The 19,090-nt window shown below is 42.0% G+C and overlaps 1 long non-coding RNA gene across 2 annotated transcripts; it reads left to right on the plus strand.

Annotated features, from left to right (window-relative positions):
- Positions 1–165: 165 nt before the first annotated feature.
- Positions 166–17,605, plus strand: LOC139758088 (uncharacterized). Of its 2 annotated transcripts, none has more exons than XR_011714760.1 (3): positions 166–464; positions 13,420–13,638; positions 14,655–17,605. It is a non-coding gene; the product is annotated as an uncharacterized lncRNA (long non-coding RNA). The 2 variants fall into 2 exon arrangements; XR_011714759.1 differs by lacking the exon at positions 166–464 and adding an exon at positions 6,404–6,578.
- Positions 17,606–19,090: the final 1,485 nt, after the last annotated feature.

Below are 19,090 nucleotides of genomic sequence, written 5' to 3' on the forward strand. Positions count from 1 at the left end.
TCTGTCTGTCTGTCCGCGAGCATCTCCCATGGAAGGGTCAGCAGAGTGAGGTTAGCACTCCAGTAGATCCCTTTTTTTTTTAGGGATGATGGTGTTGAACGTGTTCTTAGGGAGACACCGCGTAACATTGTACGATTTAGGGATGGTTAAAGTTGATTCACGATCTCACCTCACTGGCGCCCCCCGAATGAATAAATTGATAAATAAATGAAGAAGAAATAAAAGAAAGCTTTGGTTGCTGAATCATATTTTTTTTCTTTTTTCTTTTTTGGCTCTTAGGTTCCGCGAGGTTACTCCTGGCATATGAGAAAGGTCAAGAAGAGGAGGGGACTCAGGACGAACCCCTGCGGCACACTACTACTCACCAACCTTTACCGAGAAGGCTGCTCTGACGTGCATCCTTTTGTCCCTTGGAAGAGTGTCTCTCCCATGTTCCTGACTGAGGATCCAACTCCACCTTCCAAGTATGTGGTAGTGTCAGATGCTTTCTAGCAGTCCAAAAACATATTTTCTCACACCTCCTTTCCTTTTGTCTGCAACAGAGCCCGGTGTCATGAGTATAATAGATTTTTATAATTTTTTTTTTTTTCAACATGTGAGGTCCTTACCCTAAATATATGATGTTCTCACTAAACTAGTTTCTCGTTAGAGGAAAAATGAAAACTAGTCAGTACTTGAGCAAAATTTCTTGCCCTCCTTTCTGAAAGATAGGCACGACATTTGCCCCCTTTTCGAGTCCCATGGCACTATTCCTTCTCCAGTTCACTTGATGAAGCGTGCTTTAGGCATGATGTGGTTCGGACTCCTTTTGTAGTTCCCTTATGTCTCTTTCAGTTAATTCACTGCCTTTCCAGCCCATCTCTGTGTGTGTGTGTGTGTGTGTGTGTGTGTGTGTGTGTGTGTGATTTATGATATGTACTAAGAACGCAGTTTCTTGCACAAGTGACAAGAGTTTGAAACTCCTGTGCATCTGGTGTCATTGTACCGTAGTGTCTTGACGTGAGTGGAGAGTCAAGGTCGAGACGGATCACATGTCTCGTGCCATCGCCAGTCTGGCCCACATCATCAATCTGACCCACTTCGTCAATCTGGAACACATCATCCGTCTGGCCCACGTCGTCAGTCTGGCCCACGTCGTCAGTCTGGCTCACATCATCAGTCTGGCCCACGTCGTCAGTCTGGCTCACATCATCAGTCTGGCCCACATCATCAGTCTGGCCCACATTGTCAGTCTGGCCCTCATCATCAGTCTGACCCACATCGTCATTCTGGCCCATTTCGTCAGTCTGGCCCACATCGTCAGTCTGGCCCGCATCATCAGTCTGACATGCATCATCAGTGTGGCCCACATCATCAGTCTGACCCACATCAGTCTGGCCCATTTCGTCAGTCTGGCCCACATCATCAGTCTGGCCCACATCGTCAGTCTGGTCCACATCATCAATCTGACCAGAGGTGCTGGAGCCTCGATCCATCATGAGGATGCAGATGCCAGAACCTGGATGCCTCATGTAATGTGAACACTTCATATAGGGTCTGTAAAGTGAGGCATTTCTGACGAAGACATGCGAGTCATGATCATAGTTCTCTTGGCTCCATCGACCCCATCCGAAGTCGCTCTCGGAAATTTACGCCCAGTGGCCTTCTAGTAGTTAGTCCCTTGTACGAGTTTCTTTCATTCGTCTTTGTCTCATTATGTCTTTAGGTATCTGCATGTTGAAGGGTTGCCTCGTTCTGCTTCACGTTCTCCCGGTGTTTGATGACATAATAGAGCTGTTGGGAAAGTATATAATGGGGAGATATACTAAACCTCCAGATCATGTAAGTTCGGCATCCAGTCGAAGGTTCGGGGTCACGAATGAAAGTCCTCATCAATTGCAAGGCCATAAGCGAAAAAAAAAAAAGTTGCGCGGACACAGAATTGTTGCTCGTAGGTTGAAATTGATAGGGTGGACGACAAGGCAGGTTTTAATCAGTGTAGTTTTGCCATAAGTAGCAGTAAGCAGTTCTGTTAGTGATTTCGGGTTACACATTGGACCTAACAGAATCTTGATTTGATTAACTTGAGCAGATTAAAAAGTGGGTGGTTGGGGAGGAAGCTCCTAAAGGTGATCCTGTCTGAATAGATCTACGATTCATGTCGATGGTGTATATTTAGTTCAGGATCTGGTGAATAGCCTAGCCAACATCACTGTTTACCAACAGGTGTCCACCTTCATTAAGTCCTCTGATTACGACATTCTGTACTTCTTTTCATGTACATGAATGTATAAGCATATGTGTTTTTATTTTATAGTGAAGCATTGAACATGTATTCCCGATTTCATTTAAAAGAGAGAAAAAAATAAAGATTGGCCGTGTGCATAATATATGATGGACGGTTAGATCAGGGTTTATCAAGTGTGCTGTTTTGCATTAAGAAATAATTCGAAAACAATGCTAGATTAAAATTTATGTTAGATGTTAGAGCGTAGAAGTGAGTGCGAGAAAGCGAGGAAGATGATGGTTGATAAACAGGGAAGGCTGAGGAGCAGCTGAAAGATGTAGATGCGATGGTTTGCCTAGAGATACGGGCGTCCTCTGTGATGACTTTACGGGGTAGACACAGCTCTTCAGACAGAGTATCCCAGAAAAGCCAGGAATTACCATTATGATTTATGCTGATGCTGTTCTTGCACACACTAAGACGCTGTCACATCTGGGGTGGTTCTATCTCTGTATCCTTACTTGACAGAGTCAAAAGCGGTCCGAGTTAATAAACTGCCCCAGGCTAACATCCAAACTTGACCCCCTTGCCCTACGCCGCAGTGTTGGGTCACTTTCCCCCCTCTTCTATAGGCATTATTTTGGTTTTTGCTTCCGAGAGCTGGCTGTTTGTGTGCCCCCACCACTAGCAAGGCCACGCAATACTCGGCAAGCTGCTGCGTCACTTGGTTACTGTGTGGCCATCGGCAACTCAAGGGTGGGCGGTTTCGATACCTACTTCTTTCCCAACACGTCGAAGCTTTGGAATTCTCAACCTTCTCATGTCTTTCCCATTAACTATGACCTGGTACATATCAAAATAGAAGGTCTTTCATTTCCTCAAAAATTAGTAGTTTCCCTTGTCTTTTCTTTTTCCGTTTCATAATTCTCTGTATTTCAATTATTTCATACAGGTCATACAGCATAAAAAAGTGCCACCCGCTGATAAAGGAAAGGCTAATCTAATCCAGAGAGAGATAATCAGCTGCATTGTCTGTACTTAATTGTATCACCAGCAGAGACTAGGCTTCATATTTCATGATTATTTAACAAGCTTTATCGTGCCACCACCACCACAGCTCCGTAACTTGCCCTCCCTGTACCATTATCAGCGACGTACCACTGTGCAAGTGGTACACTGAAGTCATACCTCGTTCATTCATTCAGGATTCCGTTAACACGGTCATTAAGAGGCGGGTTTCTCACCGAGTCTTCACTTACAATGCGATCATTGTGAGGTGCTTCTGGAATTGATTGCATTTGTTTACATCACCCGATTGTGAAATTTAGCGTAAATATACTGTAGGTTACGCGCGCGATATATATATATATATATATATATATATATATATATATATATATATATATATATATATATATATATATATATATATATATTTCATACTATTCGCCATTTCCCGCATTAGCGAGGTAGCGTTAAGAACAGAGGACTGGGCCTTTGAGGGAATATCCTCACCTGGCCCCCCTCTCTGTTCCTTCTTTTGGAAAATTAAAAAAAAAAAAAAAATGAGAGGGGAGGATTTCCAGCCCCCCGCTCCCATATATATATATATATATATATATATATATATATATATATATATATATATATATATATCCCTGGGGATAGGGGAGAAAGAATACTTCCCACGTATTCCCTGCGTGTCGTAGAAGGCGACTAAAAGGGAAGGGAGTGGGGGCTGGAAATCCTCCCCTCTCGTTTTTTTTTTTTTTTTTTCAAAAGAAGGAACAGAGAAGAGGGCCAGGTGAGGATATTCCCTCAAAGGCCCAGTCCTCTGTTCTTAACGCTACCTCGCTATCGCGGGAAATGGCGAATAGTATGAAAAAAAAAAAAATATATATATATATATATATATATATATATATATATATAAAATTCTTTATTACGTATTTGTTCGTTGTTTCCCTCATCAACGAGGTAGCGCTAGGAACAGGCGAAGAACGGCATCATTCGCTGGCGCAAACTGTCATGTATAATGCACCGAAATCCACTGACCGCGTCATATGTCCAGGCTCAGCCCACTGACAGCACGTTGCCCCTGTATACTACATCGTTTCAGTTAACACCCTTCCACCAGCTCAAGCCCAGAACATTCCATCTTACCACTTCCTCCTCAGCTCTCCATTTTCCTTTCGTTCCTTCCACTTCCGACATTTATGCCTTCTGAGTCATCTTCTTCCAAACCCATTTCAGCACACCCTCTTTAGCTTTCTCATACGTATTCCTCTTGTTGCCACATTTGTTTCTTACCTTTTCATTTCTTATTCGATGAACCTTCCTTATACCATATACCATCCATAAACATTTCATTTCCAATGCATCCACCTTCTTCCGTACATTTTGACTGAAGACCCATGCCTCGCATCCATAAAACACCGTCTGCACTGCTATACCATTAACTAGAAACATCTTTGCTCTAACATTGACCTCTCTTTCCGCACATTCTTCAGTGCTTCCAGCATTTTCACCCCCCTTTTCTCCCATGGATACATTTGCTGCTGTGCCCATTCCCAGGTATCCAAAATACCTCACTTCCTCCAAGACCAGTCAATTTAAACTCCCACAGAACATCTATACCAACGCTATTATGTACTTTCTCAATTTCTATAGATACTACATACAAACCCTCTGTTTCTCTCAGTATTTCTCACGCAACTCCTTCAAAGCAAACATCTGATCCAGACTTCCTCTGCCTTCCCTGTAACCGCATTGTTTCTCTCGAATCTGACACTCTGTGCTTTCCATCTCCCTCTCGATCACCACTCTCCCAGATGCACTCAACAAACGCATTCCACAGTAATACGAATGATCACTTTTGTTCCCCTTGCTCTGTGCAGGCATTCCGCCAATCCTGAAGCACCTAGCCATGAGCCTTTCATATAATTAAAAGCCCAATCAGCCAATAAACAGCAAAGTCGCCCTATTTCTTCAGAAATTCAACTGCAATCCCATCCTCTCCAGCCACTTTGCCGCACTTCGTCTTACTCTAGGTTTTCACGTCCTTCTTTTCACGTTCCACTCGCTCATTTGCAATCCTCCACATCCAAAAAACACCCCCACAGCCGCCTCCTTATCATCGAACACATTCATCATTCGTTTTGGGGTTTGGAGTTGAGTCAGTTGCCGTTTGGAGAGAGAGAGAGAGAGAGAGAGAGAGAGAGAGAGAGAGAGAGAGAGAGAGAGAGAGAGAGAGAGAGAGAGGCTGGAATTATCTGTTCGGTGGGAGTTACATCACATTATCTGGAGATCTCGTCAGAGATTTGTAGAATCACTTAAAAAAAATAACGTGTGTGTATTATATATATATATATATATATATATATATATATATATATATATATATATATAATATATATATATATATATATATATATATATATATATATATATATATATATATATATATATATAAACTGCAGATATAAAAAAAAATGTCATTGTTCTACCGGGTCTCATTAAAGGGTTTTATTTTCATTGTCCCTGCTAGAGTTCGTATGTCATTGGACACCGCCGTTAGTATTCTGCCGTGTTTGGTATATCGTTTTGACACCCAATAACTATTTCGGTAAATAAGATAAGATACCCGCAGGTCGAGATGATGCTGGTGCCTACGGGGAAAACTAGAATTCCGCGCAGACTTACGAAGCTGCTCCGAACCGAATTCTGAGATTCGTAAAGGTATACAGTTCATTTTTCAAGCAGGATACATATTGGTAAGGTAAATATTTGAATATTCTTACATAAGAACATTGTCACGTGGTCTAATATGCCTAGAGGAGGATAGGATAGGAAGAACATTGTCATGTTGCCTAATAACCTTGGAGGAGGATAGGATAGGATAGGATAGGATAGGAAGAACATTGTCGTGTTGCCTCATAAGCCTGGGGGATAGGGTCGTGTATAACAATTCAATTTCGTTTCTGCATTTATACATGCAGACAAAACGAGAGGTCGTCTAAGATTGTGAACCTTTAAAACAAACATTGTACTTCTATTTTTCGACTCGTTTCTGCATTTATACATGAGTAGAGAGAGGTCGTCAAAGATTGTGAACCTTTAAAACAAACATTGTACTTCCATTTTATAACACATTCCAACTCCCTTCTGGGCATATTACCCTATCTGTAAGTTGTTTTTCTCACAGTCCTTATGCAGGCAGATTCCAGCAACAAGCAACATTAATGGATATATCACGAAAAACAGTGAAAAAGACGTATGCATATCACGTATTAATGCGTATTTATCCATAATTGCTCTTCTTGAAATCAGTCTTTGGTCTAAAAAGCCTTGAGTTGAAGTGCCACATCTACAGGTATGGTATCTTTGTTTTTCTATTGTGGATTTTTGTTGTAACTCTTAAGGAGTAATATATATGTGGGATATTGATTGACTCATTTCTAAAACTACCTTTCCATATTCAGAAACTCGTTAATAGTAGGGTCAGAGAGGTATAGAGAAAGTGTGGGGTTTAAGTGAACTATGAAGTCATAGAATATACTTTTAACGTTTTATAGGTAGGCAAAGCTCTAGTTTAGGGCATCACATAAATAATTGTAGTCGGGTGGAGCACATATCAGTGGATTTGATAAATTTTTTCAAGTGATGCATAGTAGTGAGCAATATATTTTTGTTCTTTATGGAGTGATAGAAGGGGTTGTGATCACGGATATTGAGATTAAAGTGAATAAACCAACAAAATAGGACGAACCTTTACCTAACTTAGGGCCCAGATTTACATGGTTATCAGTAAAATGAAAATTTACCCAAAGGATTATGATTTTTGTTATGCAGTATACTTGTACTTGTGTCTGACCCTCTTTTTGAAGCCAGGTATTCTTAAACATCAGCCCTTTTTCTGGCACATCACTCAAAAGCTATTCAGCATTTCCATTCATGCTCCTGAGTATCTCATACCTCCACAGTTATACCCTCAACTGCCTCATAACTCACCTTCGCATTTGGGTTACTCATCACTCATACATGATCTGTTGGATCAGAACTGCTGACCCACTCACTAAGTTGCTTCCTAAATACTTACTTATATCTCATGATTTTCCCTTTCATGGCCAGATGCATAAGCACTAATGATCACCCATCTCTTGAAGTCCACTTTCATATTTACCCACATTACTCTGGAGATCACCTTACACTCCTACACCTGCTGATTCAGTAGTAGTGATAACCCATCCTTTGCTCTTGCCCCCACACCAACCCCAGACTTTACGCATAATACATTTCCAAACCATTCTAACCCTTCAGCCCTGAGCTGTGTTTCATTCAGAGCCAGAACATCCAGGTCCCTTTCCTCCTGCATACATCTCTTCTTGGTTACATCCACGCTCATGCAGACACTCCCAGCCAGAGCCTTCAGGGAGGATGTACACTTGCCACTTGGAGTCTTTTCTGTCTTTGAGAAATTGAAATACAAAAAGGGGAGTTCCTGCCCCCTTTAGTTGTCTTCTACAACACACAGGGAATACAGAGGTAGAATTCTCTCTCCCCCTACCCTAGCTAGCGATGCAAGATCTTGAACCGGATGATCGTCTCGTGAAGATTTTAGAGTATGATAATGAGTTAGTAAACACTTTCTTTTGTATTATTTACAATGCATACAAGTTTCATACTGACAACTTATGAACACTAATGAACTATAATCTTTCAGATCTCAAACTGCCACCCAACATGTGCAGCAACTAAGTGGGCCTTGTAGAAATATGACGAAACTGAAACGCCAACAATTGTTATTTCTTATTTGATTCATTATTTTACTTTCATGGAATGTTTATAGAATTATTAGATGTGTATTCAGTTGCCAGCTGTTCTTAGCATCACATAATAAGACACACTCAGGAGATTCATGCCCTATGCCAGTAACACCAACACTAAAGCAACTGCCCTCACAGCACACGGCACATGCACACACTCACACATAAACAGCTTACCACTGGACCATGGATGGGACAACACTTTGGAACTGCTGTGTACAGTTCTAGTTGTGCCCTCACCCCATTGTATAGTGTGTGTTGGGCAGCCAAGCTCCTTGGTCCTGAAGTTGCTACAGATCAACTCATGGGCATCTTGGTAATAGTAAAAGCTCTGCGGAAGATGAAAACTGGCAAGGCGTCGGGTTTGGATGGTATTGCAGTGGAATTTATTAAAAAAGGGGGTTACTGTTTTGTTGATTGGTTGGTAAGGATATTCAGTGTATGTATGGTTCATGGTGAAGTGCCTGAGGATTGGCAGAATGCATGCATAGTGCCATTGTACAAAGGCAAAGGGGATAAAGGTGAATGTTCAAATTACCGAGCTATAAGTTTGTTGAGTATTCCTGGGAAATCATATGGGAGGGTATTGATTGAGAGGGTAAAGGCATGTACAGAGCATCAGAATGAGGAAGAGCAGTGTGGTTTCAGAAGTGGTAGAGGATGTGTGGATCAGGTGTTTGCTCTGCAGAATGCACGTGAGAAATACTTAGAAAAACAGATGGATTTGTATGTAAGATTTATGGATCTGGAGAAGGCATACAATAGGGTTGATAGTGATGCTTTGTGTGAAGGTATTAAGAGTATATGGTGTGGGAGGCAAGCTGCTAGAAGCAGTGAAAAGTTTTTACCAAGGATGTAAGGCATGTGTACGAGTAGGAAGAGAGGAAAGTGACTGGTTCCCCATGAATGTTGGTTTGCGGTAGGGGTGAGTGATGTCTCCATGGTTGTTTAGTTTGTTTATGGATGGGGTTGTTAGGGAAGTGAATGCAGGAGTTTTATAGAGGGGTGCAAGTATGCAGTCTGTTGTGGATGAGAAGGCTTGGGAAGTGAGTCAGTTGTTGTTCGCTGATGATACAGCACTGGTGGCTGATTCAGGTGAGAAACTGCAGAAGTTGTTGATGAGTTTGGTAAAGTGTGTGAAAGAAGATAGCTGAGAGTAATTGTGAATAAGAGCAAGGTTATTAGTTTCAGTAGGGTTGAGGAACAAGTTAATTGGGAGGTAAGTTTGAATGGAGGAAGCAAAGTGTTTTAGATATCTGGGAGTGAATTTGGCAGCGGATGGAACCATGGAAGCAGAAGTGAGTCACAGGGTGGGGTTGGGGGAGAATGTTATGGGAGCATTGAAGAATGTATGGAAGGCGAGAACGTTATCTCGGAGCAGAAATGGGTATGTTTGAAGGAATAGTGGTTCCAGCAATATTATATGGTTGTGAGGCATGGGCTATAGCTAGGGTTGTGTGGAGGAGGGTGGATGTGTTGAAAATGAGACGTTTGAGGACAATATGTGGTGTGAGGTGGTTTGATCGAGTAAGTAAGGAGGGGGTAGGAGAGATGTGTGGTAATAAAAAGAGTGTGGTTGAGAGAGCAGAAGAGGGTGTGTTGAAATGGTTTGGACACGGAAAGAATGAGCGAGGAAAGATTGACCAAGAGGATATATGTGTCACAGGTGGAGGGAAGAAGGAGGGGCGGGAGACCAAATTGGAAGTAGAGGGGTGGAGTGAAAAAGATTTTGAGCGATTGGGGTGAAAAGCATGCAAGGAATAGAGTGAATTGGAACGATGTGGTATACCGGGGTCGACATGCTGTCAATGGATTGAACCAGGTCATGTGAAGCGTTGGGTAAACCATGGAAATGTCTGTGGGTCCTGGATGTGGAAAGGGAGCTGTGGTTTTGGTGCATTATACATGACAGCTAGAGACTGAGTGTGAACAAATATGGCCTTTTTGTCTGTTCCTGTCGCTGCCTCGCTGGAGAGAGAGAGAGAGAGAGAGAGAGAGAGAGAGAGAGAGAGAGAGAGAGAGAGAGAGAGAGGGGGGGGGGGGGGGGGATGGATGACACAATTCCATGTGTGGTGGGTGGCGACGGGAATGGATGAAGGCAGCAAGTATGAATATGTACATGTGTATATATGTATATGTCTGTGTACATGTATATATGTATGTATACATTGAAATGTATAGGTATGTATATGTGCATGTGTGGGCATTTATGTATATACATGTGGATGTGGATGAGTTGGGCCATTCTTTCATCTGTTTCCTTGTGCTACCTCGCTAACATGGGAGATGGCGATTAAGTATAATGAATAGATAAATGACTATATATATGGGAGGGTATTGATTGAGAGGGTGAAGGCATGTACAGAGCATCAGATTGGGGAAGAGCAGTGTGGTTTCAGAAGTGGTAGAGGATGTGTGGATCAGGTGTTTGCTTTGAAGAATGTATGTGAGAAATACTTAGAAAAGCAAATGGATTTGTATGTAGCATTTATGGATCTGGAGAAGGCATATGATAGAGTTGATAGAGATGCTCTGTGGAAGGTATTAAGAATATATGGTGTGGGAGGAAAGTTGTTAGAAGCAGTGAAAAGTTTTTATCGAGGATGTAAGGCATGTGTACGTGTAGGAAGAGAGGAAAGTGATTGGTTCTCAGTGAATGTAGGTTTGCGGCAGGGGTGTGTGATGTCTCCATGGTTGTTTAATTTGTTTATGGATGGGGTTGTTAGGGAGGTAAATGCAAGAGTTTTGGAAAGAGGGGCAAGTATGAAGTCTGTTGGGGATGAGAGAGCTTGGGAAGTGAGTCAGTTGTTGTTCGCTGATGATACAGCACTGGTGGCTGATTCATGTGAGAAACTGCAGAAGCTGGTGACTGAGTTTGGAAAAGTGTGTGGAAGAAGAAAGTTAAGAGTAAATGTGAATAAGAGCAAGGTTATTAGGTACAGTAGGGTTGAGGGTCAAGTCAATTGGGAGGTGAGTTTGAATGGAGAAAAACTGGAGGAAGTGAAGTGTTTTAGATATCTGGGAGTGGATCTGGCAGCGGATGGAACCATGGAAGCGGAAGTGGATCATAGGGTGGGGGAGGGGGCGAAAATCCTGGGGGCCTTGAAGAATGTGTGGAAGTCGAGAACATTATCTCGGAAAGCAAAAATGGGTATGTTTGAAGGAATAGTGGTTCCAACAATGTTGTATGGTTGCGAGGCGTGGGCTATGGATAGAGTTGTGCGCAGGAGGATGGATGTGCTGGAAATGAGATGTTTGAGGACAATGTGTGGTGTGAGGTGGTTTGATCGAGTGAGTAACGTAAGGGTAAGAGAGATGTGTGGAAATAAAAAGAGCGTGGTTGAGAGAGCAGAAGAGGGTGTTTTGAAGTGGTTTGGGCACATGGAGAGGACGAGTGAGGAAAGATTGACCAAGAGGATATATGTGTCGGAGGTGGAGGGAACAAGGAGAAGAGGGAGACCAAATTGGAGGTGGAAAGATGGAGTGAAAAAGATTTTGTGTGATCAGGGCCTGAGCATGCAGGAGGGTGAAAGGAGGGCAAGGAATAGAGTGAATTGGAGCGATGTGGTATACCGGGGTTGACGTGCTGTCAGTGGATTGAAGCAGGGCATGTGAAGCGTCTGGGGTAAACCATGGAAAGCTGTGTAGGTATGTATATTTGCGTGTGTGGACGTATGTATATACATGTGTATGGGGGGGGTTGGGCCATTTCTTTCGTCTGTTTCCTTGCGCTACCTCGCAAACGCGGGAGACAGCGACAAAGTATAATAAATATAAAATATATATATATATATATATATATATATATATATATATATATATATATATATATATATATATATTATTTATTATTTTATTTATTTTGCTTTGTCGCTGTCTCCCGCGTTTGCGAGGTAGCGCAAGGAAACAGACGAAAGAAATGGCCCAACCCACCCCCATACACAATGTATATACATACACATCCATACACGCAAATTACATACCTATACATCTCAATGTACACATATATATACACACACAGACACATACATATATGCCCATGCACACAATTCACACTGTCTGCCTTTATTCATTCCCATCGCCACCTCGCCACACATGGAATACCATCCCCCTCCCCCCTCATGTGTGCAAGGTAGCACTAGGAAAGGACAACAAAGTCCCATTCGTTCACACTCAGTCTCTAGCTGTCATGCAATAATGCCCGAAACCACAGCTCCCTTTCCACAATCCAGGCCCCACACAACTTTCCATGGTTTACCCCAGACGCTTCACATGCCCTGATTCAATCCACTGACAGCACGTCAACCCCAGTATACCACATCGATCCAATTCACTCTATTCCTTGCCCTCCTTTCACCCTCCTGCATGTTCAGGCCCCGATCACACAAAATCTTTTTCACTCCATCTTTCCACCTCCAATTTGGTCTCCCACTTCTCCTCGTTCCATCCACCTCCGACACATATCCTCTTGGTCAATCTTTCCTCACTCATTCTCTCCATGTGCCCAAACCATTTCAAAACACCCTCTTCTGCTCTCTCAACCACGCTCATTTTATTTCCACACATCTCTCTTACCCTTACGTTACTTACTCGATCAAACCACCTCACACCACACATTGTCCTCAAACATCTCATTTCCAGCACATCCACCTTCCTGCGCACAACTCTATCCATAGCCCACACCTCACAACCATACAAAATTGTTGGAACCACTATTCCCTCAAACATACCCATTTTTGCTTTCCGAGATACTGTTCTCGACTTCCACACATTCTTCAAGGCTCCAAGGATTTTCGCCCCCTCCCCCACCCTCTGATCCACTTCCGCTTCCATGGTTCCATCCGCTGCCAGATCCACTCCCAGATATCTAAAACACTTTACTTCCTCCAGTTTTTCTCCATTCAAACTTACCTCCCAATTGACTTGACCCTCAACCCTACTGTACCTAATAACCTTGCTCTTATTCACAGTTACTCTTAACTTTCTTCTTTCACACACTTTACCAAACTCAGTCACCAGCTTCTGCAGTTTCTTATATATATATATATATATATATATATACGTATGAGTCCATGGGGAAATGAAGCACGATAAGTTCCAAGGTGCACTTTCGTGTAATAATCACATTAGGGGAGATACTAGAAAAATTTGTCAGTGGATATACAACAAAGAGACGTAGCTATGACGCCATTTGGTAAACAAGTACCAAGACACTTTCAAGTCTTTAATATCTTTTCATATGTAATTTTTTTCACATGGAAGTAGAAAAAAAATCACTTTTGAAGTGATGTGTCTTACTTTTAAGTACACGATACATCTTACCCTGAGGCATTTGACGTGTCACAGTTCGATACCGATAAAGGCAAAACTTCACCTTCATTCCCACAGCATCGGTGTTCTTCACGTTCCCGGATCAGGCGACGGTTAAGCGTGTAGCTAAAGCACTACCACGGGTCGGAGTGGGCATCAAGTATGGCATCCCCCAGACTCGCCGGGCCTCCATGATGTCCCCTCGGCAGCTCTTCCGTGCTTCCAACATGACGCAGAAGTGGCAACGCAGGGAGATCTCCAACTTCGAATACCTTATGTTCCTCAACACCATCGCAGGTGAGTAGCCACTTCTTGAAATGGTCTTAACTTTTCGTGTCACTATCAAGGGTGAATGTAAACTTGTGAATCCCTTCATCACCATTGCAGATGATTGGCTTGTTTCATTAATGTCTCGTGGTCCTCATTAACATAGTGGGTGAGTAGGCTCAACCTGTTTACTGCCTTATGCTTCTCAATGCCACCATGGTTGAATGGCCCTGTCTGTGTCACATGCTTACCACTATTGTTGGTGAGTGACCTCTACTCACCAGTGACTCATGTTTCTCATCACCATTGTGGGTGAGTGGCCTATACTCACCAGTGACTCGTTGTCTCCTCATCACCATCGTGGGTGAATAATATTTCAAGCTACTGTTCTCGTGAGCTATCTTTTTATAACTTTTCTTCCTTTAAAAATCAGGTCTACAAATACTTGCATAACCCTGATTTATTTTTGCCTTTTCTTTCAGTTTTTTCTTTTGCCCTAGATGACTTATGATTGTGACAATTTTGCCTATTGTATGTCAGTCACTATAAGAAAAAAAATAATTGCCACAAGTGGCAGAATACATGAAATATACAGTGTAGGAAGAAGAGACATGATATATGCAAGGCAGCAAATAGAAGGCATACAAGATTTTTTTTCTTTACATCAGAAACCATCTTGGCAAGAGAGATACAGAATTACCAAATCAAGGGTAACTTCTAGAAACACACTATAAAGTTATCTGAAGAAAACATGTGAATCTTATAAAAGTGCTTGTAAGGTTACTGTATTTATTGCAGGGCCAGGGAGTTAAGAAACATGAATGGAGTGACCACAGGCTTATGGCTCAAGTCATTACCTGATGTGAACCTCAAACAGGTAGTCATTGAAAAGTAGCAGCAGTCAATAGAAACATACTTAACTAGGCGAGATGTGGTGAGCACTACACACAAGCCATGCCATTTTGGCAAAATCTTGTCAATAGCACTTGCAGATATGTATATTCTCTCTCTCTGATATATAGTGTCTTAGTGAAACTGTTTTTCAGGTCGAACTTATAATGATTTGAACCAGTACCCAGTATTCCCATGGGTGCTAACCAACTTCGACTCTCACGAACTTGACCTTTCCCAGCCGTCCAACTACAGAGACTTGTCTAAGGTTAGTCAGGACAGTATTCATCTGCGTTTCATATAGTGAGAGTTTGTATACTACTTGATGTTTGTTTTGTATTTCAGTCTTTTAAGATACTTTCTACTCATCTATATTATGTTTTTGTATTAACTTTGTTCCCAGATTTCCTTGTAAATAGAATATGATTTATGTGTTATTTGCTCCCAGTTCCATGTGGTGAAACAGTTGTATATAGCCTCTCAGATTTCCCGTATAGATGCTCAACCCATATCTGGTGTGTAAATGAAATACAAACTTCCACAACAAGTACACATTTCTTACTTTGTATTCTAAGGTGAAAAGACAAACTAGACATGGGTTGAGTATGTGTATGATATGAGAAACTTTATGTACATACTTGATTTATTCTAAGGAATTGGAATATAGTGTTAATGATGATAGTCTTTCTCATTGAAATTATTGGGATAGTGTGCTGAGAAAGGATTGGTGATTGGGAATACCTGATTTAAAAAGAGAGAGATATACACAAGTATACGTATGTAAGTAGGAGAGATGGCCAGAGAGCGTTTTTGGATTACGAGTTAATTGATAGGCGCGTGATAGAGACTTTTGGGTGTCAATGTGCTGAGAGGGGCAACTGGAGGGATGTCTGATTATTATCTTGTGGAGGCGAAGGTGAAGATTTGTAGAGGTTTTCAGAAAAGAAGAGAGTATGTTGGGGTGAAGAGAGTGGTGAGAGTAAGTGAGCTTGGAAAGGAGACTTGTAAAAGGGAAGTACTAGGAGAGATTGAGTGTAGAATGGAAAAAGGTGAGAGCAAATGATGTAAGGGGAGTGTGGGAGGAATGGGATGTATTTGGAGAAGCAGTGATGGCTTTTGCAAAAGATGCTTGTGGTATGAGAAAGGTTGGAGATGGACAGATTAAAAAGGGTGAAGAAGTAAGATTGTTAGTGAGAGAGAAGAGAGAGGCATTTGGACGATTTTTGCAGGGAAGCAGTGCAAATGACTGGGAGATGTATAAAAAAAAAAAAAAGAGGCAGGTCAAGAGAAAGGTGCAAGAGGTGAAAAAGGATGCAAATGAGAGTTAGAGTTGAAGTGAGAGACTATCATTGAATTTTAAGGAGAATAAAAAGATGTTTTGGAAGGAGGTAAATAAAGTGCATAAGACAAGAGAACATATTGGAACATTGGTCAAGGGGGCTAATAGGGAGGTAATAACAAGAAGCGGTGAAGTGAAAAGGACATGGAGTGAGTATTTTGAAGGTTTGTTGAATGTGTTTGATGATAGAGTGACAGATATAATGTGCTTTGGTCGAGGTGGTGTGCAAAGTGAGAGGGTCAGGGAGAATGGTTTGATAAACAGAGAAGAGGTAGTGAAAGCTTTGCAGAAGATGAAAGCCGAAAAGGCGGCAGGTTTGGATGGTATTGCTGTGGAATTTATTAAAAAAGGGGTGACAGTGTTGTTGATTGATTGGTAAGGATATTCAGTGTATGTATGGTTCATGGTTAAGTGCCTGAGGATTGGCGGAATGCATGTATAGTGCCATTGTACAAAGGCAAAGGGGATAAAGGTGAGTGTATTGATTTAGAGGGTAAAGGCATGTATGGAGTATCAGATTGGGGAAGAGCAGTGTGGTTTCAGAAGTGGTATAGGACGTGTGGATCAGATGTTTGCTTTGAAGAATGTATGTGAGAAATACTTTGAAAAACATATGGATTTGTATGTAGCATTTATGTATCTGGAGAAGGCATATGATAGAGTTGATAGAGATGCTTTGTGGAGGTATTAAGAGTATATGGTTTGGGAGGTAAGTTGCTAGAAGCAGTGAAAAGTTTTTACCAAGGATGTAAGGCATATGTATAAGTAGAAAGAGAGGAAAGTGATTGGTTCCCAGTGAATGTCGGTTTGCAGCAGAGATGCGTGATGTCTCCATGGTTGTTTAATTTGTTTATGGATGGGGTTGTTAGGGAGGTGAATGCAAGAGTTTTTGGAGAGAGGGTCAAGTATGCAGTCTGTTGTGGATGAAAGGGCTTGGGAAGTGAGTCAGTTCTTGTTCACTGATGATACAGCGTTGGTGGCTGATTTGGGTGAGAAATTGCAGAAGCTGGTGACTGAGTTTGGTAAAGTGTGTGAAAGAAGAAAGCTGAGTAAATGTGAGTTAGAGCAAGATTATTAGGTTCAGTAGGGTTGAGGGACAAGTTAATTCGGAGGTAAGTATGAATGGAGAAAAACTGGAGGAAGTTAAGTGTTTTAGATATCTGGGAGTGAATTTAGCAGTGGATGGAACCATGGAAGTGGAAGTGAGTTACAGGGTGGGGTAGGTGGCAAAGGTTCTGGAAGTGTTGAAGAATGTGTATAATGCGAGAATGTTATCTCAGAGCAAAAATGGGTATGTTTGAAGGAATAGTGGTTCCAACAATGTTATATGGTTGTGAGGCATGGGCTATAGATAGGGTTATATGAGGAGAGTGGAAATGAAATGTTTTAGAGCAATATGTGGTGTGAGGTGGTTTTATCGAGCAAGTAATGAAAGGGTAAGAGAGATGTGTGGTAAGAAAAAGAATGTCGTTGAGAGAGCAGAAGAGGGTGTATTAAATGGTTTAGTCACATGGAGAGAATGAGTGGGGAAAGATTGAAAAGAGGATATATGTGTCAGAGGCGGAGGGAACAAGGAGAAGTGGGAGACCAAATTGGAGGTGGAAGGATGGAGTGAAAAAGTATTTGAGGGATTCAGGCCTGAACATGCAGGAGGGTGAAAGGCGTTTAAGGAATAGAGTGAATTGGAGCGATGTGGTATACCGGGGTCAATGTGCTGTCAGTGGATTGACCCAGGGCATGTGAAGTGTCATGAATTCCCATGGAAAGTGTTATACATATATATATATATATATATATATATATCTTAATACCTTCCACAGAGCATCTCTATCAACTCTATCATATGCCTTCTCCAGATCCATAAATGCTACATACAAATCCATTTGCTTTTCTAAGTATTTCTCACATACATTCTTCAAAGCAAACACCTGATCCACACATCCTCTACCACTTCTGAAACCACACTGCTCTTCCCCAATCTGATGCTCTGTACATGCCTTCACCCTCTCAATCAATACCCTCCCATATAATTTACCAGGAATACTCAACAAACTTATACCTCTGTAATTTGAGCACTCACTCTTATCCCCTTTGCCTTTGTACAATGGCACTATGCAAGCATTCCGCCAATCCTCAGGCACCTCACCATGAGTCATACATACATTAAATAACCTTACCAACCAGTCAACAATACAGTCACCCCCTTTTTTAATAAATTCCACTGCAATACCATCCAAACCTGCTGGTGTGGGAGGAAAGTTGTTAGAAGCAGTGAAAAGTTTTTATCGAGGATGTAAGGCATGTGTACGTGTAGGAAGAGAGGAAAGTGATTGGTTCTCAGTGAATGTAGGTTTGCGGCAGGGGTGTGTGATGTCTCCATGGTTGTTTAATTTGTTTATGGATGGGGTTGTTAGGGAGGTAAATGCAAGAGTTTTGGAAAGAGGGGCAAGTATGAAGTCTGTTGGGGATGAGAGAGCTTGGGAAGTGAGTCAGTTGTTGTTCGCTGATGATACAGCGCTGGTGGCGGATTCATGTGAGAAACTGCAGAAGCTGGTGACGGAGTTTGGTAAAGTGTGTGGAAGAAGAAAGTTAAGAGTAAATGTCAATAAGAGCAAGGTTATTAGGTACAGTAGGGTTGAGGGTCAAGTCAATTGGGAGGTGAGTTTGAATGGTGAGAGGCTGGAGGAAGTGAAGTGTTTTAGATATCTGGGAGTGGATCTGTCAGCGGATGGAACCATGGAAGCGGAAGTGGATCATAGGGTGGGGGAGGGGGCGAAAATTTTGGGAGCCTTGAAAAATGTGTGGAAGTCGAGAACATTATCCCGGAAAGCAAAAATGGGTATGTTTGAAGGAATAGTAGTTCCAACAATGTTGTATGGTTGCGAGGCGTGGGCTATGGATAGAGTTGTGCGTAGGAGGATGGATGTGCTGGAAATGAGATGTTTGAGGACAATGTGTGGTGTGAGGTGGTTTGATCGAGTAAGTAACGTAAGGGTAAGAGAGATGTGTGGAAATAAAAAGAGCGTGGTTGAGAGAGCAGAAGAGGGTGTTTTGAAGTGGTTTGGGCACATGGAGAGAATGAGTGAGGAAAGATTGACCAAGAGGATATATGTGTCGGAGGTGGAGGGAACGAGGAGAAGAGGGAGACCAAATTGGAGGTGGAAAGATGGAGTGAAAAGGATTTTGTGTGATCGGGGCCTGAACATGCAGGAGGGTGAAAGGAGGGCAAGGAATAGAGTGAATTGGAGCGAT

The sequence above is a fragment of the Panulirus ornatus genome, chromosome 29 (genome assembly GCF_036320965.1).
Source record: "Panulirus ornatus isolate Po-2019 chromosome 29, ASM3632096v1, whole genome shotgun sequence".
Lineage (NCBI taxonomy): Eukaryota > Metazoa > Arthropoda > Malacostraca > Decapoda > Palinuridae > Panulirus > Panulirus ornatus.